Source organism: Orbicella franksi, chromosome 11 (assembly GCF_964199315.1).
Source record: "Orbicella franksi chromosome 11, jaOrbFran1.1, whole genome shotgun sequence".
In the NCBI taxonomy this organism is placed as follows: domain Eukaryota; kingdom Metazoa; phylum Cnidaria; class Anthozoa; order Scleractinia; family Merulinidae; genus Orbicella; species Orbicella franksi.
Genome location: NC_138155.1, coordinates 16,064,104 through 16,077,445, shown reverse-complemented (window position 1 = coordinate 16,077,445; position 13,342 = coordinate 16,064,104). Strand labels below are relative to the sequence as shown.

The 13,342-nt window shown below is 44.6% G+C and overlaps 25 non-coding genes and 1 pseudogene across 25 annotated transcripts; all 26 read right to left on the bottom strand.

Annotated features, from left to right (window-relative positions):
* Window positions 1–214: 214 nt before the first annotated feature.
* LOC145461383 (5S ribosomal RNA) lies at window positions 215–333 on the bottom strand. The gene has a single exon (XR_014040522.1). It is a non-coding gene; the product is annotated as a 5S ribosomal RNA (ribosomal RNA).
* A 384-nt stretch (window positions 334–717) lies between these two features.
* LOC145461382 (5S ribosomal RNA) lies at window positions 718–836 on the bottom strand. The gene has a single exon (XR_014040521.1). It is a non-coding gene; the product is annotated as a 5S ribosomal RNA (ribosomal RNA).
* A 384-nt stretch (window positions 837–1,220) lies between these two features.
* LOC145461381 (5S ribosomal RNA) lies at window positions 1,221–1,339 on the bottom strand. Its single transcript, XR_014040520.1, has one exon. It is a non-coding gene; the product is annotated as a 5S ribosomal RNA (ribosomal RNA).
* A 384-nt stretch (window positions 1,340–1,723) lies between these two features.
* LOC145461380 (5S ribosomal RNA) lies at window positions 1,724–1,842 on the bottom strand. The gene has a single exon (XR_014040519.1). It is a non-coding gene; the product is annotated as a 5S ribosomal RNA (ribosomal RNA).
* A 386-nt stretch (window positions 1,843–2,228) lies between these two features.
* Window positions 2,229–2,347, bottom strand: LOC145461379 (5S ribosomal RNA). Its single transcript, XR_014040518.1, has one exon. It is a non-coding gene; the product is annotated as a 5S ribosomal RNA (ribosomal RNA).
* Window positions 2,348–2,732: 385 nt separating this feature from the next.
* Window positions 2,733–2,852, bottom strand: LOC145461621 (5S ribosomal RNA). Its single transcript, XR_014040748.1, has one exon. It is a non-coding gene; the product is annotated as a 5S ribosomal RNA (ribosomal RNA).
* A 386-nt stretch (window positions 2,853–3,238) lies between these two features.
* On the bottom strand, window positions 3,239–3,356 carry LOC145461631 (5S ribosomal RNA; annotated as a pseudogene).
* Window positions 3,357–3,741: 385 nt separating this feature from the next.
* Window positions 3,742–3,860, bottom strand: LOC145461378 (5S ribosomal RNA). Its single transcript, XR_014040517.1, has one exon. It is a non-coding gene; the product is annotated as a 5S ribosomal RNA (ribosomal RNA).
* Window positions 3,861–4,245: 385 nt separating this feature from the next.
* Window positions 4,246–4,364, bottom strand: LOC145461377 (5S ribosomal RNA). Its single transcript, XR_014040516.1, has one exon. It is a non-coding gene; the product is annotated as a 5S ribosomal RNA (ribosomal RNA).
* A 385-nt stretch (window positions 4,365–4,749) lies between these two features.
* LOC145461375 (5S ribosomal RNA) lies at window positions 4,750–4,868 on the bottom strand. The gene has a single exon (XR_014040514.1). It is a non-coding gene; the product is annotated as a 5S ribosomal RNA (ribosomal RNA).
* Window positions 4,869–5,252: 384 nt separating this feature from the next.
* Window positions 5,253–5,371, bottom strand: LOC145461373 (5S ribosomal RNA). Its single transcript, XR_014040513.1, has one exon. It is a non-coding gene; the product is annotated as a 5S ribosomal RNA (ribosomal RNA).
* A 385-nt stretch (window positions 5,372–5,756) lies between these two features.
* LOC145461372 (5S ribosomal RNA) lies at window positions 5,757–5,875 on the bottom strand. Its single transcript, XR_014040512.1, has one exon. It is a non-coding gene; the product is annotated as a 5S ribosomal RNA (ribosomal RNA).
* Window positions 5,876–6,260: 385 nt separating this feature from the next.
* On the bottom strand, window positions 6,261–6,379 carry LOC145461371 (5S ribosomal RNA). Its single transcript, XR_014040511.1, has one exon. It is a non-coding gene; the product is annotated as a 5S ribosomal RNA (ribosomal RNA).
* A 384-nt stretch (window positions 6,380–6,763) lies between these two features.
* On the bottom strand, window positions 6,764–6,882 carry LOC145461370 (5S ribosomal RNA). Its single transcript, XR_014040510.1, has one exon. It is a non-coding gene; the product is annotated as a 5S ribosomal RNA (ribosomal RNA).
* A 385-nt stretch (window positions 6,883–7,267) lies between these two features.
* Window positions 7,268–7,386, bottom strand: LOC145461369 (5S ribosomal RNA). The gene has a single exon (XR_014040509.1). It is a non-coding gene; the product is annotated as a 5S ribosomal RNA (ribosomal RNA).
* A 385-nt stretch (window positions 7,387–7,771) lies between these two features.
* LOC145461368 (5S ribosomal RNA) lies at window positions 7,772–7,890 on the bottom strand. The gene has a single exon (XR_014040508.1). It is a non-coding gene; the product is annotated as a 5S ribosomal RNA (ribosomal RNA).
* A 385-nt stretch (window positions 7,891–8,275) lies between these two features.
* Window positions 8,276–8,394, bottom strand: LOC145461367 (5S ribosomal RNA). Its single transcript, XR_014040507.1, has one exon. It is a non-coding gene; the product is annotated as a 5S ribosomal RNA (ribosomal RNA).
* Window positions 8,395–8,779: 385 nt separating this feature from the next.
* On the bottom strand, window positions 8,780–8,898 carry LOC145461366 (5S ribosomal RNA). The gene has a single exon (XR_014040506.1). It is a non-coding gene; the product is annotated as a 5S ribosomal RNA (ribosomal RNA).
* A 384-nt stretch (window positions 8,899–9,282) lies between these two features.
* Window positions 9,283–9,401, bottom strand: LOC145461365 (5S ribosomal RNA). The gene has a single exon (XR_014040505.1). It is a non-coding gene; the product is annotated as a 5S ribosomal RNA (ribosomal RNA).
* A 385-nt stretch (window positions 9,402–9,786) lies between these two features.
* On the bottom strand, window positions 9,787–9,905 carry LOC145461363 (5S ribosomal RNA). The gene has a single exon (XR_014040503.1). It is a non-coding gene; the product is annotated as a 5S ribosomal RNA (ribosomal RNA).
* A 385-nt stretch (window positions 9,906–10,290) lies between these two features.
* Window positions 10,291–10,409, bottom strand: LOC145461362 (5S ribosomal RNA). The gene has a single exon (XR_014040501.1). It is a non-coding gene; the product is annotated as a 5S ribosomal RNA (ribosomal RNA).
* A 385-nt stretch (window positions 10,410–10,794) lies between these two features.
* Window positions 10,795–10,913, bottom strand: LOC145461361 (5S ribosomal RNA). Its single transcript, XR_014040500.1, has one exon. It is a non-coding gene; the product is annotated as a 5S ribosomal RNA (ribosomal RNA).
* Window positions 10,914–11,299: 386 nt separating this feature from the next.
* LOC145461360 (5S ribosomal RNA) lies at window positions 11,300–11,418 on the bottom strand. Its single transcript, XR_014040499.1, has one exon. It is a non-coding gene; the product is annotated as a 5S ribosomal RNA (ribosomal RNA).
* Window positions 11,419–11,803: 385 nt separating this feature from the next.
* On the bottom strand, window positions 11,804–11,922 carry LOC145461359 (5S ribosomal RNA). The gene has a single exon (XR_014040498.1). It is a non-coding gene; the product is annotated as a 5S ribosomal RNA (ribosomal RNA).
* A 385-nt stretch (window positions 11,923–12,307) lies between these two features.
* Window positions 12,308–12,426, bottom strand: LOC145461356 (5S ribosomal RNA). Its single transcript, XR_014040496.1, has one exon. It is a non-coding gene; the product is annotated as a 5S ribosomal RNA (ribosomal RNA).
* Window positions 12,427–12,812: 386 nt separating this feature from the next.
* On the bottom strand, window positions 12,813–12,931 carry LOC145461355 (5S ribosomal RNA). Its single transcript, XR_014040495.1, has one exon. It is a non-coding gene; the product is annotated as a 5S ribosomal RNA (ribosomal RNA).
* Between the last annotated feature and the right edge of the window lie 411 nt (window positions 12,932–13,342).

Sequence of the window (13,342 nt, the reverse complement as noted above, 5' to 3'; positions counted from 1 at the left end):
TCAGTCATCAAAGCCACATTCAAGAGATTGCCTCCAGTGTGCTGCTCAGTGTTGCAGTGCTGTAATCAAACAAGAAAATCTTCTAATATGCTGTCAACTTGCTGGAAAAATAATTCCAAAAAAAAAAAGACAACATTTTGAAAACAGAGGGATCAATGATGTGGAGGCGTATGGAAATCTTCTCTGAAGAGTCCAGTCCCAAAATGGGTCCAAAAGTCTACAACACGGCGTATTCCCAGGTGGTCACCCAGCCAGGTACTGACGCCGCCCAACAGGACTTGACTTCGGTGATCGGACGAGAACCGGTACGTTCCCTGTGGTGTGGTCGTAGACGAAAGAAACAACTCAAACCTTGCCCAATTGCTTGGACTCTCTTTTAAGTCTCTTAGAAGGAAGGCCTTTAATTGCTGTTGTGATGAATTTCCAATTACGTCTCGGCTACTTAACCCAGAGATTCCAAAGCCAGCTAAGACTTCAAATCACAAAAGGGCGATTCTCCAATGGTCAGTCATCAAAGCCACATTCAAGAGATTGCCTCCAGTGTGCTGCTCAGTGTTGCAGTGCTGTAATCAAACAAGAAAATCTTCTAATATGCTGTCAACTTGCTGGAAAAATAATTCCAAAAAAAAAAGACAACATTTTGAAAACAGAGGGATCAATGATGTGGAGGCGTATGGAAATCTTCTCTGAAGAGTCCAGTCCCAAAATGGGTCCAAAAGTCTACAACACGGCGTATTCCCAGGTGGTCACCCAGCCAGGTACTGACGCCGCCCAACAGGACTTGACTTCGGTGATCGGACGAGAACCGGTACGTTCCCTGTGGTGTGGTCGTAGACGAAAGAAACAACTCAAACCTTGCCCAATTGCTTGGACTCTCTTTTAAGTCTCTTAGAAGGAAGGCCTTTAATTGCTGTTGTGATGAATTTCCAATTACGTCTCGGCTACTTAACCCAGAGATTCCAAAGCCAGCTAAGACTTCAAATCACAAAAGGGCGATTCTCCAATGGTCAGTCATCAAAGCCACATTCAAGAGATTGCCTCCAGTGTGCTGCTCAGTGTTGCAGTGCTGTAATCAAACAAGAAAATCTTCTAATATGCTGTCAACTTGCTGGAAAAATAATTCCAAAAAAAAAAGACAACATTTTGAAAACAGAGGGATCAATGATGTGGAGGCGTATGGAAATCTTCTCTGAAGAGTCCAGTCCCAAAATGGGTCCAAAAGTCTACAACACGGCGTATTCCCAGGTGGTCACCCAGCCAGGTACTGACGCCGCCCAACAGGACTTGACTTCGGTGATCGGACGAGAACCGGTACGTTCCCTGTGGTGTGGTCGTAGACGAAAGAAACAACTCAAACCTTGCCCAATTGCTTGGACTCTCTTTTAAGTCTCTTAGAAGGAAGGCCTTTAATTGCTGTTGTGATGAATTTCCAATTACGTCTCGGCTACTTAACCCAGAGATTCCAAAGCCAGCTAAGACTTCAAATCACAAAAGGGCGATTCTCCAATGGTCAGTCATCAAAGCCACATTCAAGAGATTGCCTCCAGTGTGCTGCTCAGTGTTGCAGTGCTGTAATCAAACAAGAAAATCTTCTAATATGCTGTCAACTTGCTGGAAAATAATTCCAAAAAAAAAAAGACAACATTTTGAAAACAGAGGGATCAATGATGTGGAGGCGTATGGAAATCTTCTCTGAAGAGTCCAGTCCCAAAATGGGTCCAAAAGTCTACAACACGGCGTATTCCCAGGTGGTCACCCAGCCAGGTACTGACGCCGCCCAACAGGACTTGACTTCGGTGATCGGACGAGAACCGGTACGTTCCCTGTGGTGTGGTCGTAGACGAAAGAAACAACTCAAACCTTGCCCAATTGCTTGGACTCTCTTTTAAGTCTCTTAGAAGGAAGGCCTTTAATTGCTGTTGTGATGAATTTCCAATTACGTCTCGGCTACTTAACCCAGAGATTCCAAAGCCAGCTAAGACTTCAAATCACAAAAGGGCGATTCTCCAATGGTCAGTCATCAAAGCCACATTCAAGAGATTGCCTCCAGTGTGCTGCTCAGTGTTGCAGTGCTGTAATCAAACAAGAAAATCTTCTAATATGCTGTCAACTTGCTGGAAAAATAATTCCAAAAAAAAAAAAGACAACATTTTGAAAACAGAGGGATCAATGATGTGGAGGCGTATGGAAATCTTCTCTGAAGAGTCCAGTCCCAAAATGGGTCCAAAAGTCTACAACACGGCGTATTCCCAGGTGGTCACCCAGCCAGGTACTGACGCCGCCCAACAGGACTTGACTTCGGTGATCGGACGAGAACCGGTACGTTCCCTGTGGTGTGGTCGTAGACGAAAGAAACAACTCAAACCTTGCCCAATTGCTTGGACTCTCTTTTAAGTCTCTTAGAAGGAAGGCCTTTAATTGCTGTTGTGATGAATTTCCAATTACGTCTCGGCTACTTAACCCAGAGATTCCAAAGCCAGCTAAGACTTCAAATCACAAAAGGGCGATTCTCCAATGGTCAGTCATCAAAGCCACATTCAAGAGATTGCCTCCAGTGTGCTGCTCAGTGTTGCAGTGCTGTAATCAAACAAGAAAATCTTCTAATATGCTGTCAACTTGCTGGAAAAATAATTCCAAAAAAAAAAAGACAACATTTTGAAAACAGAGGGATCAATGATGTGGAGGCGTATGGAAATCTTCTCTGAAGAGTCCAGTCCCAAAATGGGTCCAAAAGTCTACAACACGGCGTATTCCCAGGTGGTCACCCAGCCAGGTACTGACGCCGCCCAACAGGACTTGACTTCGGTGATCGGACGAGAACCGGTACGTTCCCTGTGGTGTGGTCCGTAGACGAAAGAAACAACTCAAACCTTGCCCAATTGCTTGGACTCTCTTTTAAGTCTCTTAGAAGGAAGGCCTTTAATTGCTGTTGTGATGAATTTCCAATTACGTCTCGGCTACTTAACCCAGAGATTCCAAAGCCAGCTAAGACTTCAAATCACAAAAGGGCGATTCTCCAATGGTCAGTCATCAAAGCCACATTCAAGAGATTGCCTCCAGTGTGCTGCTCAGTGTTGCAGTGCTGTAATCAAACAAGAAAATCTTCTAATATGCTGTCAACTTGCTGGAAAAAATAATTCCAAAAAAAAAAAGACAACATTTTGAAAACAGAGGGATCAATGATGTGGAGGCGTATGGAAATCTTCTCTGAAGAGTCCAGTCCCAAAATGGGTCCAAAAGTCTACAACACGGCGTATTCCAGGTGGTCACCCAGCCAGGTACTGACGCCGCCCAACAGGACTTGACTTCGGTGATCGGACGAGAACCGGTACGTTCCCTGTGGTGTGGTCGTAGACGAAAGAAACAACTCAAACCTTGCCCAATTGCTTGGACTCTCTTTTAAGTCTCTTAGAAGGAAGGCCTTTAATTGCTGTTGTGATGAATTTCCAATTACGTCTCGGCTACTTAACCCAGAGATTCCAAAGCCAGCTAAGACTTCAAATCACAAAAGGGCGATTCTCCAATGGTCAGTCATCAAAGCCACATTCAAGAGATTGCCTCCAGTGTGCTGCTCAGTGTTGCAGTGCTGTAATCAAACAAGAAAATCTTCTAATATGCTGTCAACTTGCTGGAAAAATAATTCCAAAAAAAAAAAGACAACATTTTGAAAACAGAGGGATCAATGATGTGGAGGCGTATGGAAATCTTCTCTGAAGAGTCCAGTCCCAAAATGGGTCCAAAAGTCTACAACACGGCGTATTCCCAGGTGGTCACCCAGCCAGGTACTGACGCCGCCCAACAGGACTTGACTTCGGTGATCGGACGAGAACCGGTACGTTCCCTGTGGTGTGGTCGTAGACGAAAGAAACAACTCAAACCTTGCCCAATTGCTTGGACTCTCTTTTAAGTCTCTTAGAAGGAAGGCCTTTAATTGCTGTTGTGATGAATTTCCAATTACGTCTCGGCTACTTAACCCAGAGATTCCAAAGCCAGCTAAGACTTCAAATCACAAAAGGGCGATTCTCCAATGGTCAGTCATCAAAGCCACATTCAAGAGATTGCCTCCAGTGTGCTGCTCAGTGTTGCAGTGCTGTAATCAAACAAGAAAATCTTCTAATATGCTGTCAACTTGCTGGAAAAATAATTCCAAAAAAAAAAAGACAACATTTTGAAAACAGAGGGATCAATGATGTGGAGGCGTATGGAAATCTTCTCTGAAGAGTCCAGTCCCAAAATGGGTCCAAAAGTCTACAACACGGCGTATTCCCAGGTGGTCACCCAGCCAGGTACTGACGCCGCCCAACAGGACTTGACTTCGGTGATCGGACGAGAACCGGTACGTTCCCTGTGGTGTGGTCGTAGACGAAAGAAACAACTCAAACCTTGCCCAATTGCTTGGACTCTCTTTTAAGTCTCTTAGAAGGAAGGCCTTTAATTGCTGTTGTGATGAATTTCCAATTACGTCTCGGCTACTTAACCCAGAGATTCCAAAGCCAGCTAAGACTTCAAATCACAAAAGGGCGATTCTCCAATGGTCAGTCATCAAAGCCACATTCAAGAGATTGCCTCCAGTGTGCTGCTCAGTGTTGCAGTGCTGTAATCAAACAAGAAAATCTTCTAATATGCTGTCAACTTGCTGGAAAAATAATTCCAAAAAAAAAAAGACAACATTTTGAAAACAGAGGGATCAATGATGTGGAGGCGTATGGAAATCTTCTCTGAAGAGTCCAGTCCCAAAATGGGTCCAAAAGTCTACAACACGGCGTATTCCCAGGTGGTCACCCAGCCAGGTACTGACGCCGCCCAACAGGACTTGACTTCGGTGATCGGACGAGAACCGGTACGTTCCCTGTGGTGTGGTCGTAGACGAAAGAAACAACTCAAACCTTGCCCAATTGCTTGGACTCTCTTTTAAGTCTCTTAGAAGGAAGGCCTTTAATTGCTGTTGTGATGAATTTCCAATTACGTCTCGGCTACTTAACCCAGAGATTCCAAAGCCAGCTAAGACTTCAAATCACAAAAGGGCGATTCTCCAATGGTCAGTCATCAAAGCCACATTCAAGAGATTGCCTCCAGTGTGCTGCTCAGTGTTGCAGTGCTGTAATCAAACAAGAAAATCTTCTAATATGCTGTCAACTTGCTGGAAAAATAATTCCAAAAAAAAAAGACAACATTTTGAAAACAGAGGGATCAATGATGTGGAGGCGTATGGAAATCTTCTCTGAAGAGTCCAGTCCCAAAATGGGTCCAAAAGTCTACAACACGGCGTATTCCCAGGTGGTCACCCAGCCAGGTACTGACGCCGCCCAACAGGACTTGACTTCGGTGATCGGACGAGAACCGGTACGTTCCCTGTGGTGTGGTCGTAGACGAAAGAAACAACTCAAACCTTGCCCAATTGCTTGGACTCTCTTTTAAGTCTCTTAGAAGGAAGGCCTTTAATTGCTGTTGTGATGAATTTCCAATTACGTCTCGGCTACTTAACCCAGAGATTCCAAAGCCAGCTAAGACTTCAAATCACAAAAGGGCGATTCTCCAATGGTCAGTCATCAAAGCCACATTCAAGAGATTGCCTCCAGTGTGCTGCTCAGTGTTGCAGTGCTGTAATCAAACAAGAAAATCTTCTAATATGCTGTCAACTTGCTGGAAAAATAATTCCAAAAAAAAAAAGACAACATTTTGAAAACAGAGGGATCAATGATGTGGAGGCGTATGGAAATCTTCTCTGAAGAGTCCAGTCCCAAAATGGGTCCAAAAGTCTACAACACGGCGTATTCCCAGGTGGTCACCCAGCCAGGTACTGACGCCGCCCAACAGGACTTGACTTCGGTGATCGGACGAGAACCGGTACGTTCCCTGTGGTGTGGTCGTAGACGAAAGAAACAACTCAAACCTTGCCCAATTGCTTGGACTCTCTTTTAAGTCTCTTAGAAGGAAGGCCTTTAATTGCTGTTGTGATGAATTTCCAATTACGTCTCGGCTACTTAACCCAGAGATTCCAAAGCCAGCTAAGACTTCAAATCACAAAAGGGCGATTCTCCAATGGTCAGTCATCAAAGCCACATTCAAGAGATTGCCTCCAGTGTGCTGCTCAGTGTTGCAGTGCTGTAATCAAACAAGAAAATCTTCTAATATGCTGTCAACTTGCTGGAAAAATAATTCCAAAAAAAAAAAGACAACATTTTGAAAACAGAGGGATCAATGATGTGGAGGCGTATGGAAATCTTCTCTGAAGAGTCCAGTCCCAAAATGGGTCCAAAAGTCTACAACACGGCGTATTCCCAGGTGGTCACCCAGCCAGGTACTGACGCCGCCCAACAGGACTTGACTTCGGTGATCGGACGAGAACCGGTACGTTCCCTGTGGTGTGGTCGTAGACGAAAGAAACAACTCAAACCTTGCCCAATTGCTTGGACTCTCTTTTAAGTCTCTTAGAAGGAAGGCCTTTAATTGCTGTTGTGATGAATTTCCAATTACGTCTCGGCTACTTAACCCAGAGATTCCAAAGCCAGCTAAGACTTCAAATCACAAAAGGGCGATTCTCCAATGGTCAGTCATCAAAGCCACATTCAAGAGATTGCCTCCAGTGTGCTGCTCAGTGTTGCAGTGCTGTAATCAAACAAGAAAATCTTCTAATATGCTGTCAACTTGCTGGAAAAATAATTCCAAAAAAAAAAGACAACATTTTGAAAACAGAGGGATCAATGATGTGGAGGCGTATGGAAATCTTCTCTGAAGAGTCCAGTCCCAAAATGGGTCCAAAAGTCTACAACACGGCGTATTCCCAGGTGGTCACCCAGCCAGGTACTGACGCCGCCCAACAGGACTTGACTTCGGTGATCGGACGAGAACCGGTACGTTCCCTGTGGTGTGGTCGTAGACGAAAGAAACAACTCAAACCTTGCCCAATTGCTTGGACTCTCTTTTAAGTCTCTTAGAAGGAAGGCCTTTAATTGCTGTTGTGATGAATTTCCAATTACGTCTCGGCTACTTAACCCAGAGATTCCAAAGCCAGCTAAGACTTCAAATCACAAAAGGGCGATTCTCCAATGGTCAGTCATCAAAGCCACATTCAAGAGATTGCCTCCAGTGTGCTGCTCAGTGTTGCAGTGCTGTAATCAAACAAGAAAATCTTCTAATATGCTGTCAACTTGCTGGAAAAATAATTCCAAAAAAAAAAAGACAACATTTTGAAAACAGAGGGATCAATGATGTGGAGGCGTATGGAAATCTTCTCTGAAGAGTCCAGTCCCAAAATGGGTCCAAAAGTCTACAACACGGCGTATTCCCAGGTGGTCACCCAGCCAGGTACTGACGCCGCCCAACAGGACTTGACTTCGGTGATCGGACGAGAACCGGTACGTTCCCTGTGGTGTGGTCGTAGACGAAAGAAACAACTCAAACCTTGCCCAATTGCTTGGACTCTCTTTTAAGTCTCTTAGAAGGAAGGCCTTTAATTGCTGTTGTGATGAATTTCCAATTACGTCTCGGCTACTTAACCCAGAGATTCCAAAGCCAGCTAAGACTTCAAATCACAAAAGGGCGATTCTCCAATGGTCAGTCATCAAAGCCACATTCAAGAGATTGCCTCCAGTGTGCTGCTCAGTGTTGCAGTGCTGTAATCAAACAAGAAAATCTTCTAATATGCTGTCAACTTGCTGGAAAAATAATTCCAAAAAAAAAAAGACAACATTTTGAAAACAGAGGGATCAATGATGTGGAGGCGTATGGAAATCTTCTCTGAAGAGTCCAGTCCCAAAATGGGTCCAAAAGTCTACAACACGGCGTATTCCCAGGTGGTCACCCAGCCAGGTACTGACGCCGCCCAACAGGACTTGACTTCGGTGATCGGACGAGAACCGGTACGTTCCCTGTGGTGTGGTCGTAGACGAAAGAAACAACTCAAACCTTGCCCAATTGCTTGGACTCTCTTTTAAGTCTCTTAGAAGGAAGGCCTTTAATTGCTGTTGTGATGAATTTCCAATTACGTCTCGGCTACTTAACCCAGAGATTCCAAAGCCAGCTAAGACTTCAAATCACAAAAGGGCGATTCTCCAATGGTCAGTCATCAAAGCCACATTCAAGAGATTGCCTCCAGTGTGCTGCTCAGTGTTGCAGTGCTGTAATCAAACAAGAAAATCTTCTAATATGCTGTCAACTTGCTGGAAAAATAATTCCAAAAAAAAAAAGACAACATTTTGAAAACAGAGGGATCAATGATGTGGAGGCGTATGGAAATCTTCTCTGAAGAGTCCAGTCCCAAAATGGGTCCAAAAGTCTACAACACGGCGTATTCCCAGGTGGTCACCCAGCCAGGTACTGACGCCGCCCAACAGGACTTGACTTCGGTGATCGGACGAGAACCGGTACGTTCCCTGTGGTGTGGTCGTAGACGAAAGAAACAACTCAAACCTTGCCCAATTGCTTGGACTCTCTTTTAAGTCTCTTAGAAGGAAGGCCTTTAATTGCTGTTGTGATGAATTTCCAATTACGTCTCGGCTACTTAACCCAGAGATTCCAAAGCCAGCTAAGACTTCAAATCACAAAAGGGCGATTCTCCAATGGTCAGTCATCAAAGCCACATTCAAGAGATTGCCTCCAGTGTGCTGCTCAGTGTTGCAGTGCTGTAATCAAACAAGAAAATCTTCTAATATGCTGTCAACTTGCTGGAAAAATAATTCCAAAAAAAAAAAGACAACATTTTGAAAACAGAGGGATCAATGATGTGGAGGCGTATGGAAATCTTCTCTGAAGAGTCCAGTCCCAAAATGGGTCCAAAAGTCTACAACACGGCGTATTCCCAGGTGGTCACCCAGCCAGGTACTGACGCCGCCCAACAGGACTTGACTTCGGTGATCGGACGAGAACCGGTACGTTCCCTGTGGTGTGGTCGTAGACGAAAGAAACAACTCAAACCTTGCCCAATTGCTTGGACTCTCTTTTAAGTCTCTTAGAAGGAAGGCCTTTAATTGCTGTTGTGATGAATTTCCAATTACGTCTCGGCTACTTAACCCAGAGATTCCAAAGCCAGCTAAGACTTCAAATCACAAAAGGGCGATTCTCCAATGGTCAGTCATCAAAGCCACATTCAAGAGATTGCCTCCAGTGTGCTGCTCAGTGTTGCAGTGCTGTAATCAAACAAGAAAATCTTCTAATATGCTGTCAACTTGCTGGAAAAATAATTCCAAAAAAAAAAAGACAACATTTTGAAAACAGAGGGATCAATGATGTGGAGGCGTATGGAAATCTTCTCTGAAGAGCCAGTCCCAAAATGGGTCCAAAAGTCTACAACACGGCGTATTCCCAGGTGGTCACCCAGCCAGGTACTGACGCCGCCCAACAGGACTTGACTTCGGTGATCGGACGAGAACCGGTACGTTCCCTGTGGTGTGGTCGTAGACGAAAGAAACAACTCAAACCTTGCCCAATTGCTTGGACTCTCTTTTAAGTCTCTTAGAAGGAAGGCCTTTAATTGCTGTTGTGATGAATTTCCAATTACGTCTCGGCTACTTAACCCAGAGATTCCAAAGCCAGCTAAGACTTCAAATCACAAAAGGGCGATTCTCCAATGGTCAGTCATCAAAGCCACATTCAAGAGATTGCCTCCAGTGTGCTGCTCAGTGTTGCAGTGCTGTAATCAAACAAGAAAATCTTCTAATATGCTGTCAACTTGCTGGAAAAATAATTCCAAAAAAAAAAAGACAACATTTTGAAAACAGAGGGATCAATGATGTGGAGGCGTATGGAAATCTTCTCTGAAGAGTCCAGTCCCAAAATGGGTCCAAAAGTCTACAACACGGCGTATTCCCAGGTGGTCACCCAGCCAGGTACTGACGCCGCCCAACAGGACTTGACTTCGGTGATCGGACGAGAACCGGTACGTTCCCTGTGGTGTGGTCGTAGACGAAAGAAACAACTCAAACCTTGCCCAATTGCTTGGACTCTCTTTTAAGTCTCTTAGAAGGAAGGCCTTTAATTGCTGTTGTGATGAATTTCCAATTACGTCTCGGCTACTTAACCCAGAGATTCCAAAGCCAGCTAAGACTTCAAATCACAAAAGGGCGATTCTCCAATGGTCAGTCATCAAAGCCACATTCAAGAGATTGCCTCCAGTGTGCTGCTCAGTGTTGCAGTGCTGTAATCAAACAAGAAAATCTTCTAATATGCTGTCAACTTGCTGGAAAAATAATTCCAAAAAAAAAAAGACAACATTTTGAAAACAGAGGGATCAATGATGTGGAGGCGTATGGAAATCTTCTCTGAAGAGTCCAGTCCCAAAATGGGTCCAAAAGTCTACAACACGGCGTATTCCCAGGTGGTCACCCAGCCAGGTACTGACGCCGCCCAACAGGACTTGACTTCGGTGATCGGACGAGAACCGGTACGTTCCCTGTGGTGTGGTCGTAGACGAAAGAAACAACTCAAACCTTGCCCAATTGCTTGGACTCTCTTTTAAGTCTCTTAGAAGGAAGGCCTTTAATTGCTGTTGTGATGAATTTCCAATTACGTCTCGGCTACTTAACCCAGAGATTCCAAAGCCAGCTAAGACTTCAAATCACAAAAGGGCGATTCTCCAATGGTCAGTCATCAAAGCCACATTCAAGAGATTGCCTCCAGTGTGCTGCTCAGTGTTGCAGTGCTGTAATCAAACAAGAAAATCTTCTAATATGCTGTCAACTTGCTGGAAAAATAATTCCAAAAAAAAAAAGACAACATTTTGAAAACAGAGGGATCAATGATGTGGAGGCGTATGGAAATCTTCTCTGAAGAGTCCAGTCCCAAAATGGGTCCAAAAGTCTACAACACGGCGTATTCCCAGGTGGTCACCCAGCCAGGTACTGACGCCGCCCAACAGGACTTGACTTCGGTGATCGGACGAGAACCGGTACGTTCCCTGTGGTGTGGTCGTAGACGAAAGAAACAACTCAAACCTTGCCCAATTGCTTGGACTCTCTTTTAAGTCTCTTAGAAGGAAGGCCTTTTAATTGCTGTTGTGATGAATTTCCAATTACGTCTCGGCTACTTAACCCAGAGATTCCAAAGCCAGCTAAGACTTCAAATCACAAAAGGGGCGATTCTCCAATGGTCAGTCATCAAAGCCACATTCAAGAGATTGCCTCCAGTGTGCTGCTCAGTGTTGCAGTGCTGTAATCAAACAAGAAAATCTTCTAATATGCTGTCAACTTGCTGGAAAAATAATTCCAAAAAAAAAAGACAACATTTTGAAAACAGAGGGATCAATGATGTGGAGGCGTATGGAAATCTTCTCTGAAGAGTCCAGTCCCAAAATGGGTCCAAAAGTCTACAACACGGCGTATTCCCAGGTGGTCACCCAGCCAGGTACTGACGCCGCCCAACAGGACTTGACTTCGGTGATCGGACGAGAACCGGTACGTTCCCTGTGGTGTGGTCGTAGACGAAAGAAACAACTCAAACCTTGCCCAATTGCTTGGACTCTCTTTTAAGTCTCTTAGAAGGAAGGCCTTTAATTGCTGTTGTGATGAATTTCCAATTACGTCTCGGCTACTTAACCCAGAGATTCCAAAGCCAGCTAAGACTTCAAATCACAAAAGGGCGATTCTCCAATGGTCAGTCATCAAAGCCACATTCAAGAGATTGCCTCCAGTGTGCTGCTCAGTGTTGCAGTGCTGTAATCAAACAAGAAAATCTTCTAATATGCTGTCAACTTGCTGGAAAAATAATTCCAAAAAAAAAAAGACAACATTTTGAAAACAGAGGGATCAATGATGTGGAGGCGTATGGAAATCTTCTCTGAAGAGTCCAGTCCCAAAATGGGTCCAAAAGTCTACAACACGGCGTATTCCCAGGTGGTCACCCAGCCAGGTACTGACGCCGCCCAACAGGACTTGACTTCGGTGATCGGACGAGAACCGGTACGTTCCCTGTGGTGTGGTCGTAGACGAAAGAAACAACTCAAACCTTGCCCAATTGCTTGGACTCTCTTTTAAGTCTCTTAGAAGGAAGGCCTTTAATTGCTGTTGTGATGAATTTCCAATTACGTCTCGGCTACTTAACCCAGAGATTCCAAAGCCAGCTAAGACTTCAAATCACAAAAGGGCGATTCTCCAATGGTCAGTCATCAAAGCCACATTCAAGAGATTGCCTCCAGTGTGCTGCTCAGTGTTGCAGTGCTGTAATCAAACAAGAAAATCTTCTAATATGCTGTCAACTTGCTGGAAAAATAATTCCAAAAAAAAAAAGACAACATTTTGAAAACAGAGGGATCAATGATGTGGAGGCGTATGGAAATCTTCTCTGAAGAGTCCAGTCCCAAAATGGGTCCAAAAGTCTACAACACGGCGTATTCCCAGGTGGTCACCCAGCCAGGTACTGACGCCGCCCAACAGGACTTGACTTCGGTGATCGGACGAGAACCGGTACGTTCCCTGTGGTGTGGTCGTAGACGAAAGAAACAACTCAAACCTTGCCCAATTGCTTGGACTCTCTTTTAAGTCTCTTAGAAGGAAGGCCTTTAATTGCTGTTGTGATGAATTTCCAATTACGTCTCGGCTACTTAACCCAGAGATTCCAAAGCCAGCTAAGACTTCAAATCACAAAAGGGCGATTCTCCAATGGTCAGTCATCAAAGCCACATTCAAGAGATTGCCTCCAGTGTGCTGCTCAGTGTTGCAGTGCTGTAATCAAACAAGAAAATCTTCTAATATGCTGTCAACTTGCTGGAAAAATAATTCCAAAAAAAAAAAAGACAACATTTTGAAAACAGAGGGATCAATGATGTGGAGGCGTATGGAAATCTTCTCTGAAGAGTCCAGTCCCAAAATGGGTCCAAAAGTCTACAACACGGCGTATTCCCAGGTGGTCACCCAGCCAGGTACTGACGCCGCCCAACAGGACTTGACTTCGGTGATCGGACGAGAACCGGTACGTTCCCTGTGGTGTGGTCGTAGACGAAAGAAACAACTCAAACCTTGCCCAATTGCTTGGACTCTCTTTTAAGTCTCTTAGAAGGAAGGCCTTTAATTGCTGTTGTGATGAATTTCCAATTACGTCTCGGCTACTTAACCCAGAGATTCCAAAGCCAGCTAAGACTTCAAATCACAAAAGGGCGATTCTCCAATGGTCAGTCATCAAAGCCACATTCAAGAGATTGCCTCCAGTGTGCTGCTCAGTGTTGCAGTGCTGTAATCAAACAAGAAAATCTTCTAATATGCTGTCAACTTGCTGGAAAAATAATTCCAAAAAAAAAAAGACAACATTTTGAAACAGAGGATCAATGATGTGGAGGCGTATGGAAATCTTCTCTGAAGAGTCCAGTCCAAAATGGGTCCAAAGTCTACAACACGGCGTATTCCCAGGTGGT